We start from the raw sequence: 11,015 nt of genomic DNA, 5'->3' as shown, positions 1-11,015 counted from the left end.
TGCCACTTCCAGACAAAGCCTGCACAACACCCAGATATCGCAGACTGTTGATGACTTGTAAAAGGGGTTGAAAACATCATCAGCACAGCATAATTATTTGCAAAACAAGCCAATTTCAATGCTCAGCACAATAGTTTTAAACAGCAGTTGATGAAAATCAATTTCCAAGTCTGTTGAGAGGCTGATAACATCCCTGGTTGCACTGCTCGTCCTTCTGGCATGCTCATTCCCAAGTAATCATATTAGAGGCAGATGTCATACAAGAATGTGACCCCACTAACCATTAAGAGACACTGAGCTCCTTTGTCTTCTGAAGCAAGTTTCCATGGGATTATACTGGGTAGAATAATTTAAGATTGAAAAACAATAACAATCCTGAAATAATTTAATGGGGTATTTCTTTAATCTTCCTTGTATGGAAGAATCCAGACTAATCAGGGGTAAGGGGACACCTCTCCCCAGGGGTAAATGGCCATGAAATACTCACTCACATCCAATTTCTGTGGGACCAGGCCATTTAGTGGTTGTCAGTATCTTTGCAAATCTCCCTCCTAGGTGAAATTGCACTCTGCTGTTCTGCCAAAAAGTAGTAGTTACTTTTGGTTTCAGGGGGGCTTTCTTTTCCTAGATGAGAATATACAGATATTCTCATCACTTTAGAGAGACTTTCAAAACCCAGGTGCAGATCTTTGGCATCAGCAACCTCCCCACAGCACTTCATAGCACATAAATCTTGCTCCCAGTTAATCAAACAGTGCTGGAGTGAGCCAAGAAACCATGAGAATGTAAAATGCTCTTCTCCTCCCTTCCCATTTATCAGAGATTGCTGCTGCTGCTTCTTCAGAGGCAGAGTGAGGAGTTTATTGCTTCAAATGTGACTTTAACACTGGTAAGGATGCTGCCTTGGTTGGACATGGGCATTTTCTGTGCAAAGGAGCTTTTTGGGTTTGGATTTTTTAACCCAGAGCTGCCCTTGCTGGGCCAGCTGCTCTCCTGCCTTAACCCTTCTCTGGAACTGGTTTTTCAGCCCTCACCTTTACTTTACCCCCAGTCTGAATTCTCAGCAAGGCTGTAACTGTTGTGCAGTTGTGTTAGGAACAACCACACCATTTTCCCCATCCAGAGACTTTGCTGGGCACGTGGCTGCCTTCCTAACATGGCAGCAGAGCACAATGCAAAGTGCTGTGACTGGGATAACAACCCTGCTTCTGTTGCAGGTGTTTTGGTCCTCTGTGCTCCCCAGATTGTGTGCTGCAGGACAGCTCAGGGTGCTTTGCCTTTTGTTGATCAAGAGCTTTGTGGGGGTGAGAGAGGAGATAACTCCACTGACACTGTAATTTTCCCACCAAAGGAATCTTGGAGCAACACCCCCTTTTTGCTCAAAGTTAACACTGCTGGTGCCAGACTTGCTTTCAACCAGGGATGTTCAGACTCAAGCTGAGCCAAATAGAGCCAAAGGAAAAGACTGTACCTCCAAACTGTCATGAAATCAGGATCAGCACATGAAGAAGGAGCTGTGTTTAAAGACTTGTTTAACCTCCTGCTTAACAGAAGTCTTTACTTTAATCTATAATGCCATCTTGTTTTGTCTTAATGAAGTTATGCAAAAAGTTCTTCTCTGAAAAGAGCAACCCAGCATTTTCTTTCTTCCCTTCAAGTTGAGATGAAAAGGACTGCCTGCAGCCTGAAAGTTTGTTTCCTTAAGGAAACGGAAAGCAAAGAATTTACTTATATTAATGCTTTGTATCAAGTACCTTTGAATTTCAAGGGGTAAAAATCAGCCTTGACCTGGCTGCTGAGTCCAGATTTTCATGATGTTTTTCCCACTCTGCTGGCGCCAAGGTCAGTCAGTTGCACTTCTGCTTCAGTCTGTTTTAATTCTGGTCTCTTAACACTGATTTCTCTGTGCAAGACATGGAAGCCACACCCTAGTGTGTGCTACTCCCAGCCATTAACAATCCTGTGCTAAATAAACACACAAGGATACTTCTGCATCTGGTTTTACTGGCAGGAGAAAGAGACATTATATGTCTCTGGAAATCTGATAAAACAGTGACATATAAATTCTGGATTACTAACATGGCCAGTTTAACTCCACTGGACAGAACTTGCTGCAGTGCTTAAGGCTGAGAATAAAACTTCTCACTTTTCCTAAGCACTGTAAACAGAAAAAAATTTAAATTAGCATTTGGCAATATCTACAACTTTCAACCAGCAGATAATCACCCCTCAAATTCAGTTTCTGCAGTCTGCCCTACTACAGGGTAATGACTTGTCATTTGTTCCGTCTTATTTGTGGAGCATTGCACAAGCCTGTCTTTCTTCCATTAATTTTTTAAAAAGCTGGATAGTTGCTTGGCAAAGGCCTGGGCTGGTGCCTGAGTATTGTGCAGTCTATACCAAGCTCTGCCACGAGCTTCCTGCGTGACCTTGATAAGTGCCTGCGTTTCTCCCGTTTCTCAATTTCCCATCACAGCCGTGCACATTTTCCTCCGTCTGTACTTTGTAAATTCCTTGAACTGGTAAATATCTCTCTCTATATTCATCTTTATGCAGGGCTTACTGCAGATCTAGTTCAGCTTTTCAGATGCTAGAAGCACTGTGATTAAATGAAGAAAAAAAAGTTTTGTTTTTTGTTTTGTTGCTGCAATACTTAAGATTACCTGATCATGATACAAATATATAAATATATGTTTGTTTAGCCTCTGTTTGCAAGAGCAATTCAACTAGCATCAGGTAAGGAGAAAATAGTAAATGCTACGAGCTGGTGAACATGGAGGATGTGGAAACCTGGAGCAGGAATGGGCATGAAAGATGAGTTTACAGAAAAGTGAGTGGCAGAGTTGGGATCATACAGCAAAAATTTAAGGAAACAAGGTCAGGAGAGCACTAAGAGCAGGGTAGATGGAGATTTTGCCAAGAGTGGTTGAGGAAGATGGAAAAAGAGTGGACTGGGAGTGAAAACGGGGAGTTTAACTTTGGCCATTGCTGATAGTGATTCCACATGAAGAAAAACACGAGCAGGACATCAGAATTCCCCTCAGACCTCAGGACATTCCTGGCCTAGAGAACCCAGAAGGATCTGGCTGTTTTTAACAGGAAAGCAAAGTCTGCATCTGTTTAAAATTTAGTCCCTGTCTCTGACCTTTCTAAGAATTGCAAGTGTGAGACTTCTGGCACAAAACTTCCCTCCCTGCTACCAAAACAGAGCCACCACCTTTCTCAGCAGACAGGGCAGTCTAGTGCAGTGCTGATGGAAAAGCCATTGCTGAAATACTCCATTCAGCATGTTTAAAGAGGCTTCATCAAACAAAACCAGAAAGAAGAATCCTGAAAGGAACATTATTTTTATTAAACGGCAAAATTTATATTATTAATGGGAGAGCCATTCACAGTTCATGTATATGGTCTGCATTTAAGGAACATGTTATCTATACATTAAAAAGTCACTCAGAGTGTTATGGAAAAAGACTACCCACAGATAACATTGACACAAGCAAAGCTGTGAGCACTTAACCGCTTATCTTTGCTTAAGTGTCTTCTTAGGAACACACATTTTCATATCCATCTTAATTTACAGAGCTTAAGTATGAATGAAATTTGCACCCCATTTGATTGTTTCAGATACTGAACTAGACTCTGGTCTTAGCTCCTTGGTCGAAGGAGACATTTCTGTCTGTCAAAAGTAGACTCCTTCTGAAGAGATGTTGCTAGTGCTCTGGCCCATGTTTTGACATAATTATGCAGTTTCTATGTTTTGCCTTGATTAAAGTGTAGGATTTGTCCTTTGGGGTCAATGCTGCATTTATGGTTTCCAAATGGGCCTTTGTAGTTAGATCCTAGAGAAGTAATTCATTGCAGAGGAATTGTGCACAGTTAAGCTTTGTCTAGTAGGAAAATATGCACTATATGTGTGCATAACAAGAATTTGAGGGCAGAATTCTTCTGTCTGAGCCAGATAATGGGGTAAGAAGGTGTTCTGGAGATGTACTGTGGCCAGCAGCTTGAGTGCAATTACATGATATGGTCGCTTTGATGGTAAAGTTATCTTCAGATGTTCCAGTGAAATAGAAACATCCCAAATACTTTGCTTAATAATTTAATTTTCCACTAAAATATGTGTGTCCTTCAAAGATGCCTTCTTGTTGAAACAACTTAATTAGAGACCAATATTATGACAAGGTGTAATGTGGATCTTCTGTGTGCTTTGTGGCTCAGAAGAGAGTTCTGCCAAGCTGGATCAGCCGAGGGGCACAGAGTGTCCGTAAGAGAAAGATGAAAATAGCTGCAGTGTCTGATTGTCTTCCCGGAGTTTGGTGGGTTTGACACTTTACACCAGCAGCACTTGGGAATCAGGAAGGGCTCCTGGAGCTGAGTGTTAAGTACATGAACCTGAGCAGTGTAAATGTCACAGGAATAGGGCCAGTTTGGGAACCGGTGTTTGTTCATAATCGAGTCTCCAGGCTTTGTCTGACACTACTGAAGTCCATGTACCAGCACACTCAGGCACTATCTTTCCCCCCTCTCTCTTTCCCTTTTCTCCAGATAAGAGCATAGCACACGTTATTCTAAGGAAATGACAGAGATATTAATCACCGATTCATCAGGATCTCTAACAAAGGCCCTGCTATTTTGAATATTCATATTGCCATGGCATTAGGAATGTCAGAATTGCCATCGTTCTGCAGAGAATGACACATCCCTGCTCTTCCTGCTCGGCATCTCCAGGATGCAGCTCCGAGGAGAGCAAACCGCGCGCGGTTTCTTCTCAAGCGCTGCCCCTGCTCTCCAGACGGGAGGCAGAGGCACAGAGACATGAAATGACGTGGCCAGATCACATGGGATCCCAAGGAGAGGTAGGAAAGGAACGCAGGTCTTCTTAATCCTGGCACAGGGAGGGAACTTTGTTTCTTATAAACAAAATAATTCACATACCTGACATGAAAGGATGTATCGGGGTGATGAATGTATGTGTGAGTACATGGGCACGTAGGTGATACACATATAACATTTGTGAGATAGATAATATTAGATGTGTAACTCATTCAGACTTGGCCAGAAAGAGCTATTGTAGTGCTGGCTGAACAAATTTATGTAAATCAGTCACTGATGAAATTAATAACCTTTGCAATATTCTTCAGGCAAATCAAATGCTTGTGGAACTGTTGGTCGCAGAGCCCCAATCTAGAAAAGAAGTTATGATGGAAAAATGGGTCTTAACAGAGGAAGAAGGTGTATGAAGAGGGAACTCTCTGTTCTCCATCTCACCACCACCCCAAGGTCATTCTTGGCTTAGACCACCAGGATTAGCCTTTCTTGCACAGCTGGTACTCAGCTTGGGGAGTTTGTTGCTTTAGAAGGCTGTGGAGACAAGGAGTGACAGCAGAGCCAGGGATTACACAAATTCATAAACAAAAGGTGCAAGCAGGGATGTGCCCTCTAATGTCACAAGTTGGAACATGGAAAATTCCAGTTAGAGGTAAGGCCAAAAAATGTTTTACCATGACAGTGGTCAAATATAGCACAAGCCACCCAGAAAGGCTGTGGGATTTCCCATCCTCACAGATGTTGGAGGCTGGACTGAACAAGTCCCTGAGCAAGTTGATCTTGGTCCAACTCAAAGTTGTACTGAGTTGTTCCAGAGGTGCCTCCCAGACTAAATTATTCCTTGGTCCTCTAACGAAGTTACCAGTTCTTCTTTTTACTCCTGTCTTTCTTCCCTCTCCTCCCCCTGTCTTGCTTTCTCCCCAGCATGGCTGGTCTTGCAGGAGTTTGGGCTCCCCTCTTGCTCAGAAACCCTCAGTCTATGGCCTTCAGGATTCCCATAATACTCTCAGGGCTCATGTCTTTTAAGGCTAACTTCTTTGCTCTTCTCTGTGGAGACTTTCCTGTTCCAGCCCCTTGAAACAGAAATTGATTTCCTCAGGCAGCAGGTCTATGGTAGGAACCTCTGGGATTTAACTGGCCTGGGAAAGGGCTGGCCCAACCCTGCCACCAAATGGTGGTTTCCATGGTCAAGGTACACCAATTTCCTAACATTCATCATGCTCCTTCATTTTACTTGGCCCACATTCCTACACTGAAATTTTGCCTGGGCATCAAGTAAGCATTCACTCCAAAAAAAAAGAATCAGACAATTTTGGCGCAGCTGGCCAGTGGCCTATAACTTTAAAAAGTGGAGATGTACTCAACTTAAGCTGGTTTTGGTCTCTGCACAGCAAATGCCTGGCTTAGCTGGCCTGTCAATGCTCATTTATGTGGAAATGAAGAGGCAATGACAGCATGAGATGTATTAGCGGGAAAGAAGACACTGGATTTCAAGTGCCTGTACTAGAACTGGGAGGCTGTTTGAATGTTTTGTGCGTCTTCTCTTCCTGCCCTGAAGTATTTCAAACACTCACATCTTGTTTGCTGAACACTCTGAACAATACACGTGGAGTTACAGATTGATATCATAAATCACCTAAAGAACAAGACGGTCTTTCAGAACAGAAAGGACAATTTTGAGGAAGTTTATTTTTTAAATGGCAGTATTTATCCTCTTAGTACTTAGAAAAAAAAAAGAGTCTCAGCTGTTAGGCCTGAAAACCACCTGGAAAACATTAAAAAAGCCTGTATTCTGTCTTTAACATTGTATGCTTCTGTGTATGTGTGAATGCACTTGTATATATATGCATGTATATGTATACATAAAAAATCAAACAAAGTAAAAGTGGGTAGGATCAAATTTTGCGAGCCAAGTGAAATCCCAAGCTCCACCTTTATTTTAGATAAATGCACATTTTTGAGCCAGTGTGGAGATATGAAGCTAAACAGGAACAGACAGGATAAGCAGTGATGGAAGCTGAGTTTCTCCTTCAGAGGCTGTGCTGGAATGGCTGTGTTGGCAGAGACCCCAGATGTAACTGTGTGTACACTAAAGGCAGGATCTCTGTATCTGATACAGCTATGCTGTGTCCCCTGGTAATGCAAGCTGGGTCAGCAACATAAATCTTGGAAGGTCCTACTGAATGTTGATATTCCGCCTCAGGAAGATTTCCAGAGTTTATTCAGAGCGGGGTTGAAAACCTGAAACTCCAAAATTGCTGTAAGGGAAACCTTTGGGGAAAAGAACACAAACAAACATGAGTTTGTTTGATTTAAATTCAATCTTTTGATCTAATTAATTTTTATTTTTCACTGTTTCCATTTTGCACTATATTTTGTAACTACTTTGTTACATTATGATCCATGTTACAGTAGGATATTAAAATGAGAAGCTGTTCTAGGCTGGAAATTGAAAATTACTTTATTCTCAAAAGGTGGAATAGGATGTTTCAACAACTTTTCTGCTTGATTTTAAAAATCTTCCAGATTTTAATAGAAACAATTAGTCTTATTTCCACTGATTTCCACTGACTTTTCTCTGCCTAGCCCAATTTTAAAATATTAAATAATTAGAGATAAAAATACATACCCGATGGTCAGCAGCTCCCTGTAAACAAATCCCGCTAAGTTAGGTACAGTTTTTCTCTTGATCAGAGAAGATTCTCATTGTAGGGCATTGTAGGGCATTGCCAACAGGTGCAACAGACTCCCTAAAGCCTGAATTTGGTAAATAATGATCATATAATTTTTGAAAGACTTGTTTAAAATCAGTTAAAAATTATGAGGGCAGATTCAGGAACTGTGAAGTGAAATTGCATGACCTGTGTAAATGATCAGAAGGATCTCTCTGGCCCTTTATCAGGCATTGATTTTGATTCAGTTCTGAATTCAGTAAAAGGGGATATGTACACTGATGGGCTGTTTACCTGTTCCCCATCTGACAAGCAGCTCTGTTTCAGAAGCCTCCCTCACAGACTCAGCACAGGCCGCCTGCGAACTGTATTTTTCGTTTATTCAGCTGCATTACTTACATTCTATGGATCAACTTAATTTACCCAAGTATTGCAAGTGGGGCTACTAAACACAGCAAGGGTTCAGCAGCTGGAATATGAAGTGGTTTCAGCCTAAAGAGGTGTGTGACAGCTCACACTGTTCCCACAGGCAGTCCAGGGAAAGGTGATGTCCTCTCACTTTGCACTGGCCTCTGTTTGTGTGCAAGTGATAAATTGGTGGTGAACGTTTGCTCTCTGCCATGAAGAGAACAGAGGAAGTGATTATCATCACTGCTCCCTTCCAAATAATAATGAAAGCATCCTCTTCATTTTCATGGACTCTTCACTATTTGATCACCTGCCCCTCTTCAGCAAAGTGGCCTCTTCCCAGAGACACATCACCTGCTTTGCTAGACCTTCCAAAGGTTTAGTTTGGCTCCAGCTCCAGCTCTCCTGTGCATATGGACAAGTGTTTTCTTGGTAGAAAGAGGTCCTGACTTATAATGTCTCTGCTCTGAAAAGTTTTGTTGCAAAGCAGTTGTTCAGCAATGTATCTCACAGAGGAAAAATGATGATGCTCAGTCTCATTCATACTCTACTGTGGATGCCAAATTCAGATCAGGACAAAAAAAACCCCAAAACCAAAACAAACAAAAAACCCCCCAACCCAAACCAAAAAGCTAATTAAGACTGCTGTCTTTCCTAATAAATTAAATGAGAGAGAGAAGTCAGATTTCTCTCTCTGTCACATCCATCTTCACCTCTTCCCAGACATTGTTAGCAGTCACTGAAATTCTGAGCTTTTGAACTGGGGCCAGCTGTGGTCCTGCTTCAAGCTGCTGTAGGTTAGTACACCAAAACATACATGGCTTGGACAGGATTTCTGTGCTGATACTTTATAAGATGGTCAACTGCTGAACTTGGCGTTTTCCTCAACCCTTTCCATACTGTCCTCATGATGGCTGCTCACAGCAGGATCACAGCTGCTAGGTGGGAGTGGAATGCAGCTCCCTGCCTTCTCCCAGAGGCCATTTTCTGCTCCTGGAGTGTTGTCCAGGCTTTCTGAGAGAGAAGGGGCTCCCACTGCAATCTGGGCATGTGGAAAAAATGAGAGGAGGCAAAGAATAACTGGGAAGAAGAAGGAATGAGAAGAGTGCTCTAAGTCACTGAGCAAACAGACCAGTAGCATCCAGGCAGGCTGCACTTGTGTAGTTTCAATCCTGTGCCCAAAGAGCCTTGGCTATCCCAGACCTTGGCTGTAGTGGGGTTGGGGGAGAGAGGGAGGGGACAGAAGTAATAGTTTCGCAAGGACATAATGATCTTGAGCAATTTCTGTGCAGGTATAAACATGATTTCCGGCAGCATGGCTTGGCACGAATATCTCCTCACTCAAACAGGACTGAATGCATTTGTTTGCTGTGCTTGATGCAAGGAAAACTTCTGACATATGTTTTATTTATGAGGTGTCCTAACGTAGTGATACTTTTTGTGTGCATGAGGTAGGGAGGGAATTGGTTGCCTCTCCATGGCTCCTAATTTGAATGGCTGAAGACCGTGTTCGTAGAAACATGTGGAGGGATGTCTTAAAAGCTGTACAGACCTGGCCTGTGTAAGACAGTCAGTAAAAGTAAAGGGTCTACTGCTGAGTATGTCCACACACCCTACAGCTTTCTGCAGAGCTCATCTGCTTCTTAGAGATGCCTAAAATACAGCAAAGGTGGTTCTAGAATCAGAAGGAGAGAGTCCAAAAGATCTGTGTCTCTCTGAGCTGATGCTGTGGGAATTTGTGGCAGATGGAGAGACCAGTGGAAGAGGAAATGCCACTGACCTCCTAAACCAGGAGAACACAAGGACAGGAACAGCAGCCTGGACAGGACAATCCCTGTGCTCTCACTGGTGCTTGGGACAGCAGAATGAGCCCACCAAGGAGAGGCCTGGGAAAGCTGATGACCTCCACACCTGTGGCAGCCTCAACATTTTCCAGTGTTAGTCTGCTCCTTCTCTTTTCAGCTGGACATGGTGGAAAACTGATGTGAGTGCGAGGAGTTGAGATCTCACTCTGGAATGGAAGATGTGGAGGACAAATTCACCAAAACATGAGAAAGGGTCTACCAATTCAGTCATCAGACACATCTTGCTCAGAAATCTGACTCTTGGCCTTGACCTACTGGTTGTGGTGCTTGTAAAAAGGTAAGAGTATGGCAGATGCACAAGTTTCTGGAATATTGCTATCCTCTGGGATTATATGGCATTCTCACTTCCTGGGCCAGGGCTTGTACCCATATAGCCCTCTATAATTTCTTGTGTTGTGATCTGGTGGTGACTTCCTGAAGATGTCTGAACTCTCCAACACCCTGCTGCAAGGACTCCCAAGAACTGTGTGAGGAGAGGACTGATGTGGAACTGGCAGAGAGGCAGGGAGCCCTTGGCAGAGGGGGCTGGAGGGTGTTTGTCCTGACTGGGCAAAGATGACCTTTCTAGAGGCTGAGGAGATGGTGGGTGCTTGGTTCAGGCAGATGGAACAGGCAGTAAAGTGGCAGAAAGAGACAAAGAGGCAAAGCAAGTCAGAGGGAGAGCCCTGGTATAAGGTAGAAGACAGAAGCCAGTGAGACAGACATTGACCACAAGGCAAGAAAAATACAGAGCCTTGGTGAGAGCTCCAGAAAGCATGAAACTGGGATTCATTGTCTCCTAGGTCAGGAAATAGTGGGAAACACAAGGAAGAGATAAACCATCCAGACGGGGAGCTGGGAGAGAAGCAGCTGGGATTGTTTGGGGCAGGGTGCAGGCAGGAACTGTAGACAGTGGGATGAGCCTTGAACAAGAGCGTGCACTGAGCAATGTTCTGCTCAAAAGTGAGTCATTTAAAGGCAGTTTGGGTGCATCTGCCCTGCAGTTACGTCTGTGAATGCAAGGAATTATTAGATTTGCTGGCATGGGCCGTTCTGCACAGGGCAGGTTACTATAGCAGTGTTTACTTTTATGGCAAACAAACTTTTCCAGTGCAAGTTACCTTGGGGACAAGCCTCCCCACTGAGAAATAGTGATATTACAGCTCAGCCCATGCTTGAGCCTTTCCTCAGTCTCTACTCCCAGGAGGACTTGGTGGGAAAAGACTTTAATAATCACTTCAGGAAAGAAAAATGTACCTGTAAC

The sequence above is a fragment of the Corvus brachyrhynchos genome, unplaced genomic scaffold (assembly GCF_000691975.1).
Source record: "Corvus brachyrhynchos isolate BGI_N302 unplaced genomic scaffold, ASM69197v1 scaffold1, whole genome shotgun sequence".
NCBI classification, from domain to species: Eukaryota; Metazoa; Chordata; class Aves; order Passeriformes; family Corvidae; genus Corvus; species Corvus brachyrhynchos.
Note: the sequence above shows the minus strand (reverse complement) of the source record.